At 46.4% G+C, this 9734-nt stretch overlaps 1 non-coding gene across 1 annotated transcript; it reads left to right on the top strand.

The window, feature by feature from the left end:
- TRNAK-CUU (transfer RNA lysine (anticodon CUU)) lies at window positions 1-73 on the top strand. The gene has a single exon. It is a non-coding gene; the product is annotated as a tRNA-Lys (tRNA).
- The last annotated feature ends 9661 nt before the right edge of the window (window positions 74-9734 follow it).

Below are 9734 nucleotides of genomic sequence, written 5' to 3'. Positions count from 1 at the left end.
GCCTGGCTAGCTCAGTCGGTAGAGCATGAGACTCTTAATCTCAGGGTCGTGGGTTCGAGCCCCACGTTGGGCGGTCTTGTTTTGTTTAAATTTTGCAAGTCGTCAGTGCATGCGTTACTGTTTTTAGTTACATTTTTATTATAGAGCATTCTGGTTCTGCCCTCTTATAATGACTATATTATTTATATTATAATTTTTCTATTTTGTTGTGAAGTATACATTGATGAAACAAAAAATGTTTGCTACGAAATGTTTGCATAAACAGGATCAGTTCTACTGTACCTCTATGTAAACCTAGGTGGTCTCCAATTTGTTTTTACCTTTTTTTCTAATAGTTAAATATAATTGGCGTTTTCAAATTAAGATAGGTGTGATCTCAAACATTTAAGGGAAAAACTGAGGGTTTGATATACAGTAGCTTGAAAAAGAAGTTGGTTTCTCTGAAAAGGTCACTGCTAAGCCTTGTTACATAAGATTAGTTTTACTTTAAATCCCTATTGAATGTGTGTGAATACTTTATAGATACAGTGCATCCGGAAAGTATTCACAGCGCTTCACTTTTTCCACATTTTGTTATGTTACAGCCTTATTCCAAAATGGAATAAATAAATTTTTGTCCTTAAAATTCTACACACAATGGGGTAGATGTATGAAGCCCAGAAGCGGTAACAGCGCACGTTATGTGTGCTGATACCGCTTCTTCCCGATGTATGATCGGGGGTCTGTGCGGTAAATGACAGGGGCGCTATGGGCCCCTGTCATTATCGGCGCTGCTATCTACAAGATTGCAGCACCGCGCAGGGCGCCACGTACGAACGGTCATACCGCATGACCGTTCGGCCGGCTGTACCTGTCGTTATCGACAGCTACAGCCTGGCGCTAGCCTAACCCCACAGCAGGGACAGCGCTGTCCCTGCCGGGGCTGCTGCCGGCTCCAGGGCTGCACGCGGGGATCTCGCGATACTTGCGAGATCCCGCGCATGCTCAGTGGAGCCGGCCGGGACATAGACACAGCGCATCAGTACTAGGCTGATGCGCTGTGGTCTCTAGCGATTAGCGTTGGAGAGGGGAGTTAACGCTCCCCCTCTCCGGCTGATGAGATGTTCTTACATCTCATCGGTAGTGCTTCCTGCTTCGCCTCGGTAAAGATGCGAAGCGGGAAGCGTTATAGCGGCACGTTAAGTGCCGCTATCATACATCTACCCCAATACTCCATAATGAGAACGTGTAAAAAGTTTTTTTGATATTTTTGCAAATGTAATTTAAAAAAGAACTAAGAAATCACATGTACATAAGTATTCACAGCCTTTGCTCAATACTTTGTTGATGCAACTTTGGCAGCAATTACAGCCTCAAGTCTTTTTAATATGATGCCACAAGCTGGCACACCTATCTTTGGGCAGTTTCGCCCATTCCTCTTTGCAGCACTTCTCAAGCTCCATCAGGTTGGATGGGAAGCGTCGGTGCACAGCCATTTTCAGATCTCTCCAGTGATGTTCAATCAGATTCAAGTCTGGGCTCTGGCTGGGCCTCTCAAGAACATTCACAGAGTTGTCCTGAAGCCACTCTTTTGATATCTTGGCTGTGTGCTTATTGTTGTTGTCCTGCTGTAAGATGAACCGTCGCCCCAGTCTAAGGTCAAGAGTGCTCTGCTGCAGGTTTTCATCCAGGATGTCTATGTACATTGCTGCATTCATCTTTCCCTCTACTCTGACTAGTCTCCCAGTTCCTGCCATTGAAAAACATCCCCACAGCATGATGCTGCCACCACCATGCTTCACTGTAGGGATGGTATTGGCCTGGTGATGAGTGGTGCCTGGTTTCCTCCAAACATCTGCCATTGATGCCAATGAGTTCATTTTTTGTCTCATCAGACCAGAGAATTTTGTTTCTCATGATCTGAGAATCCTTTAGGTGCATTTTGGCAAACTCCAGGCAGGCTGCCATGTGCTTTTTACTAAGTAGTGGCTTTCGTCTGGTCACTCTACCATAGAGGCCTGATTGGTGGATTGCTGCAGAGATGGTTGTCCTTCTTGAAGGTTCTCTTTCCACAGAGGAATGCTGTAGCTCTGCTGTAGCTCTGACAGAGTGACCGTTGGGCAGTGATCGCAGTGAGCGACAAAATTTGTGTGTCCCAGGGACCCACCACTTTCAAAAAATGGGGTCCTACCTGACCATTTCTAGGTCCCATCATAATTTATGCTTTAGAGCTCCCCATATGCCTCAGACCTCCCCACATGCCACACATATGCAGATCTGATACCCCCAACAGCGTCAGATATCCCCACAAGCCCCTTATATGCATGTTTTAATGCCTCCATGATCTTTCAGGTAATATGACTTGTCTGTTCGCAAAACCCATAGTGAATAAGTAGGCTTACCATATCATCCCTTTAAACTGGGACACTCGTGGATTACACAGGTTCTGTGGTTCATTAAAACCAGGTGAAATCTAGGCATGAAGTCAGTCAGTCACAGAACCTTTGTAATTAATTCACGTGTCCCGTTTTAAAGTGATATTATGGTTAGCCACTTTAAGTAATAGGCATATTTATCAAAGGATAAATGCCCGGTCTTTACACATTATTTCGCACATTAATGCCCTTTACACATTATGCCACACAGCAAAGCCCAGCCTTTACACATTATGCCATGCAGTAATACCCCTTACAAAATGATGCCGCACATTAATGCCCTTTACACATTATGCCGCACATTAATGCCCTTTAGTCCCCCTATGTATTGCCCCCAGTAGTAGTCCCCCTATGCATTGCCCCCAATAGTAGTCCCCCTGAGCATTGCCCCCAGCAGCAGTCCCCCTGAGCATTGCCCCCAGCAGCAGTCCCCCTGTGCATTACCACCAGCAGCAGTCCCTCTGTTCATTGCCCCCAGCAGCAGTGCCCCCAGTAGCAGTCCCCCTGTGCAGTGCCCCCAGTAGCAGTCCCCCTGTGCAGTGCCCCCCCGTACGCCTGTCAGACCACCTATGCAGTCCAATGAAGGTATCTGCCCCCCTAATAGGTTTGAGTGACCTGGGCATTTGGCCCAGGCCACTAAATGGCAAATAGGTGGACCCTCTAGTGACCTGGGCCTAATGCCCAAGTCATACACCTATTTGAGGGGTATATACCTTCAATTGGGCCTAATGCCCCCTATGTTGCCCGGGCCTTGTGCCCGCCTATACACCCACAGGCCTATTGCCTGTATTTATCCCACGGGCCTAGTGCCCGACAACCCTGGTGGCCTAGGAAGGAGTAAAATACCGGTGGCTCAAGGCCGCCTACCGGTATGGTGGAAGAGGCTACGGGGGGGAGCTTCGTTAGCTCTTTTGGTTTCCTCCCCCGCAGTCCTCTTCGGTCCTCAGCTTCAGTCTTCTGCCCATCCTGGCCAGCGGCACCGCCTCTTCCTTCTTGATCACGCCATTTTCTGGCCTCTTGCGCGGCCGCAGAAACTGTTGCCGCGCCGCTCTTGTCTTCGGGAGGTCTTCACTCCTCCCCTCCGCCGATGGACTGAACGTTCCCGCTCAGCGGCGTCTATTTAAGATGCTGCGAGTGTGCGGGGTTATGACGCAGCGAGCTGCGATTGGCTTGTCGCGTCTGCCTCCTTTTGGCTGCTGGACCGCGAGCCAAAAGCTTGCGGCCAGTGCCAAACAACCGCCGCCGCTACTTGGCTTCCGGACAGCGAGCTCCGCTCAGCTCACGCCCAGAGCCAAGCTTCTCTCGCCGCCACTGGTGGAAGGGACCAGGCGGTCCCTTCACCAGGTACCAGCCCCGGTGGCTTACCCGGCGCTGGGAACAAACACTGTCCCAGCGCCGGGCACGGATGCTGTGCCGATGCTGGGATCAGACACTTGATCCCAGCACGGCTTTCCACAGCAGCATTGTTTGTATGTTGAGGACAAAAATGTATTTAATTCAGTTTGGAATAAGGCTGTAACATAACAAAATGTGGAAAAGGTGAAGCACTGTGAATACTTTCCGGATGCACTGAGCTACAGTATGAGTCTACCTGGATAAATATATCCCAGACCTTTCTTCTGATTGAGATTTGGATACCGTGGCATCTTTACACCAATATGATTTGTTCATCTTAGTATTTTTATGTTTTTAAATTGTTTCTATTGATACATATCATTATATTGGTGTATACTACGTTCATAATTGTTTTTTAACACTTGAATACATTTTATTATTTATATTTAGATATTATTTGTTTGAATATGTTAAGTATATTTTAATATCCACAACTTATTTTTATGTGCGTTTTTTGTTGTAGATTGAATATTTCATTAGGTACGGTATATTTTTATATCCACAATGTTTTTGGTTATTTGGTTTAAAAGTGTGTGCGACCAAACTATGCATTTTTTTGGTTTATTATTGTTTCCAAATCACTGTTTCTAGTTTGTGACTGTGGAGCCCCCTCAGTGAACAACAGCCACTAACATGAGGGAGCAATTGCTGGTAACTGCTTATCTGTTTGCTGCTCCAGGGTAAGCAGGGTAAGGTGTCATTGCCTACAGTGACGTAACTAGGGCAGGGCGAGTGGGGCACTTGCCCTGGGCGCCATACGGCTGGCAGCGCGGTGGGGACGGCCACGGTCCGGCCCGCCCTAGTTAGGCGGTATAGCGCCGACCGCAGTATGTGCAGTCAGCGCTACACATTTACACAGGACCGGCGCTAGGCTTCCCTGTGCTGCACAGCCGAGCCCCTTCCCTCCCCCTGAGCACTTACCCAATAGCGCCAGGAGGAAGGTAGGAGGTGGGCGGGCTCAGGCTGTGCTAACACACACATCGCCACCAGCGCGACAGTAATGTATGTGTTAACCAGCAGCCAATGAGAGTCAGACAGACTCTCATTGGCTGCTGCTGCACACACATCACCGCCGAGTGGCACGCGATGTGTGTGTGAATCAGCAGCCAATGAGAGTCAGACAGACTCTCATTGACTGCTGCAGCGCCCACTGCAAGAGCCGGGCTGAAGCTCACTCTTGAGCTCCGCCTTCCGGCTCATGCAGTGGGTAATGGGAGAGATGTCAAGATGTCTCTCCCATAATGCTGAGCGCGCCAGCCCGGGAGGACTGACGTGCGGCGGGAGCGATGTCCGGAGCCGGAGCATGGATTCAGGTAAGTGGGGTGGCTACTACTGGCAGCACCATTACTGGGGAGGACCTCTACTGGTGGTGGGGCACTACTGGGGGGGGCTATTACTGGGGGCACTTCATCATGAGGAGGAACTTCTATCTTCAGACTACTACTGGGGGGACTATATAAGGGGCTTGCTAATAGGGGACTGTATAAGGGGCACTGGATAGGGGGGATCACTACTGGGGGCCTGCATAAGTGGCTTACTGCTAGGGGCACTGCACTGGGGGGACCACTACTGGGGGCACTAAATAGGGAGGACCACTACAGGGGGCTCTGGATAGGGGGATCACTACTGCGGGGACTGCATAAGGGGGACCACTACTGGGGCACTGCATAGGGAGGACTACTACTGGGGGCACTATATAAAGGGCACTGCATAAGGGGGTACCACTACTGGGAACACTGCATTGTGGGGACTGCTACTAGGGGCACTGCATAAGGGGGAACACTACTGGGGGCACTTCATAGGGGGGACCACTACATGGGGCACTGCATTGGGGGGACCACTACTAGGGGCACTGAATAAGGGGAACTAATGGGGGGCTGTATAAGAGGGACCTCTACTGGGGGTACTACTATGGGCCTGTATAAGAGGGACCACCATTGGGGACATTGCATACTGGTGTACTGTATAAGGAGCACTACTGGGGTTAAGGTGCATATGGATAGGAATGTTCTGAGTGACGATAAAGAGGTCATTTTTAAGTGACCACTCCCATTATTTCCATGCGTGCACAAGGGGGGGTGCCTGGGCTCCAAATACCCAAGTTAAGCCACTGATTGCCTATCTACACATTCCCTAGAAGATACCCTCTACCCCTTTTGTACATTAGCTAGGTAGCTGGGGAGGAGCAGGCCTAAGGCAAGATATGTTGAGAGGCAAATGATAAAAGTGCTGAGAATCCACTGACACATAACTGACACTGGGCCTGATTCAGAGCCGGACGCTCTGAACGAGTTCCCATGGGAACGCCTCCGTCTGGGCAGCCACGCCCCTGGCATGCCCACCAAAGGCAGCTCACTCACCATCGACAGCACGCCCCCTTTGGTGCGAGACCCATAACGACGGCCTGGCCGTCGTTATTCGGGTCTCGTGCATGCGCACTTGGGTAACATCGACCAGCTTGCGAGCGGGTTTGAATCAGACCCACTGTGCATAAAGATCATTGGAAGCATTGCCATCTGTTGTGTTAGATTTCTGTATGTTCTAGGAAAATAATCACAAATTATTTTTTTATATATAATTGTCCATTATGTATTTATGTTTAATAGAAAGTAAGGTTAACTAGATCAAACAAGTAAATGAGACTATTAAGCAGAGTAGCATATAGTTATTCATATTGGGATGTAGTTATGAGACCCGCGGCCGTATGGCTGCTGGTCTCAATCCCGACACTGGAATCCCAGCAAGGGATTTAACATAGGCATCAAAATACTGATGCCTATGTTAATCCCAATGGCGTAATGCAGAGAGGACGCTGGACCATTCATCCTTTGCCAGGGGTAAGTATACACGTAGCCGGGGATGGGAGGTTAGGTTTAGGGACCCCCGTGGGGACTTAGGGGAAGGCATCCCCCCAGGAAGGTTAGGGTTAGGCTAGGGAAAGGAGGGGTCACTTACCTGTGAAGCTGCTGGTTTGTTGCTCCTACATGTTTGTAGGGGTTGGGTATGAAATCCAAGCTGTCAGGATGTCGCTGGTCAGATTACCGACAGCGGCATCCCAACACCCATAGAAACGAACGGTAAGTAATTTTCTAACCCTCCCCCCTAGGTGCCTAACCCTAACATCCCCCCTAGTGCCTAAACCTAACCTCCTCCCAGCACCCTAAACCTAACACTCCCTGGTGCCTAAATCTAACCCTCCCTTTAGTGCCTAACCCTGAAACTTACCTTTGGGATGCCGACGGTCGAGATACGGGTGCCAGGAACCTTGTCGAGTTCGGCGGCGGTATTTAGACCGTTGGCATCCCGCACGCTGGGATGCCGACTACATGCCGTTTGTAGTTGATTGAGAGTGTAGCAGTTAGAGTATGGTACTATAGCACAACTCTACATTCCCAAGAAGTCTTCCTGTACCCACTTCATATTCTATGAGACCCTGGGGGTGATAACAAAGGCAAGATGGGTTGGGGGTCATGGGGATTAAGGCATTAACAATTCATTCATGTACTGGCACTGTGCATAAAGTTACTTCATATGTCTAAGAAACATTTCTTGAGAACATCACCATGTGGCAGTTTCAATTTGTTTATGTTCTTTGAAAATAACTATAAATGCATCGGAATACTTGAATACATTTGAGGATAGATAAACACCCTGTTTGTTATGGAATTTTGTTAGGCAAGTTAGTGTTGCTATGGGGGGTTGCTGCTAGGCTTTGGTAATTTGAGAGGTAAAAGCCTATGGTAGGAGTTGTGGGAGGGCTTAGAGGGCCCATATAAATAGCCTGGTGAGAGGAGCCATCTTCTTTCCAGTTATTCAACCACACTGGCTAAGTGTCATACATATTGTATTCTACCTTTTATTGTTTATTCACATTTCACATCTTCATATTTTTGTCTTGTGTTGTATCCTGATTAACCCTTGGTACAATCCTGCCTATAAACCTCTAAACATTCCTGCCTATAAACCTCTAAACAATGATGGCGCTAAGTAGCGCTATGACCAGTCGCACACCCCAATAAATGCTCTCAGACTTTGGCCCTTGTGGTCCAACGCACAAAAGTTATTATTCAAGAAAAGTACAGATAGTTACACGCTGTGATCTAAATACAATAAGCACAAATAAATTTATACAATGACTAGGTACAGTTGATATACATATGCATAAAACAGTGATTAAACTTCAAAATACAACCATACAATGAGAGAGAGAGATAATACAACCATACAAAGAGAGAGAGAGATAATACAACGATACAAAGAGAGAGGGAGAGAGAGATAATACAACCATACAGAAAGAGAGAGAGAGAGAGAGAAAATACAACTATATAAAGAGAGAGAGAGATCTGCTGAGAGCACATGTCCAAGATGGCTGATGAGGGGGTGTGTGTGGGGGGTTGTTAGGGCCCATGTCCTATTCAAACCGCATGGTCTCCGAACACAAACTAAATTTTGAATGTAAGAAAACACATAATGTAACTCTGTAAATCATATATCCATTAATGATCACAATTATAATAACTACAACAACCTTTTTGTACTATACAACAACAAAACTGAGTAGAATTATAATTATAATAACAAGACTATTAATTCACAATTTCCATGAATCAAGCACATGTTTCAATGGGGGGGGGGGGGGGTAGTATCACATGTAATGCAGACTATCTTATACACGATTATTACTTGTACCATTCAAAGCTGTTATTAATTAAACTTCCATGATATAACACTGATACCAGCCTATGATTACATTCATGATACTATACAAACTTATTTAGATAGTAATTACCATATAGTAGCTAAAATACCAGTGCTCACAATACACAATTCTATCATAATACTGAAATAACACCAAACCTATGCCAGTCTTATTGCCGTAATCACACTACTAATAATTCACCATTCCAATTAATCAAGTACTTGGTTCCAGGTCCTAACACAGCTCACCAGTGTATCTCAAACAATTATATCAATCAGCACCAATCATTACAAATACCATAGTTCTGTTTCACACACTACAAAAAAACAATTGTACCCTGCAGCGTGGATGATAATCTTACAGGCTAGATCACACTATATTATTCATTGTGTGCTAACACAGACTTATGAATTCCTGTAACTACAAACTACATACAATCTTTATAAGCTATATTACAGATAAAAACACACAACTAGCTACAGAGACCCAAATAGACTAACTACTGTACAGTTTAACAACAATATACTTAGCCATGTTCCCGGGGTACAAAGTCCCATTTTTGGTTGTCTTGTGACAGGAAGACCTCTCTCTCTCAATTCCCTGCTCCAAGTGTGTCTGCCAGCATGTGTTTTCTCAGAATGCCATACTCCTTCCCTCACCTGTGAAAAGGGCCTCCCAAACCCCCACCTTGAAACTCCTATCCCAACATTGTGATACAAATGCTAAACAGGTCACTTCAAATGGACACGGGTCAGCCTCCAAAAGCCCTTTGTCTCCTTTTTTTCCTCTGCATGCAAATCTCAGCTGCTAACATTACATAGTACATTTTAGTGTTTTAACTCTCTACAGTTCATAAGTTGCAGATGCATGTTGCGATCTTCTCACCGATGACACCGGAAAGCTGTTGAGACAGAGTAGATCAGTACAGCACCAAACATGGTCCGCTTATCATGTACTATACCTTAGATACCAAATAGTCTTTATTTCACAACATTAGTAATAAATGAATAAACCTTGAATATTACACTTTGAAACTATGGAACCTTTTATGTAGGTGTGCAGTGTGTAAGTATGAGGGGTTTGGGAAAAAGGGCACTTCTGTATTCATGTAGTGAGGACTTTTAACTTTGGGCAGATGCATACCCATGAAGCTAATAAACAGTGTTCGCATGTGGGGTATTATGCATTCGCTAATGTGCGTTGTGTTAACAGAGCAACTGTGCGTA

Source organism: Taudactylus pleione, unplaced genomic scaffold (genome assembly GCF_031769625.1).
Source record: "Taudactylus pleione unplaced genomic scaffold, aTauple2 ptg000248l, whole genome shotgun sequence".
In the NCBI taxonomy this organism is placed as follows: domain Eukaryota; kingdom Metazoa; phylum Chordata; class Amphibia; order Anura; family Myobatrachidae; genus Taudactylus; species Taudactylus pleione.
The sequence above is the reverse complement of the archived record's forward strand: the minus strand, read 5'-3'. Positions and strand labels throughout refer to the sequence as shown.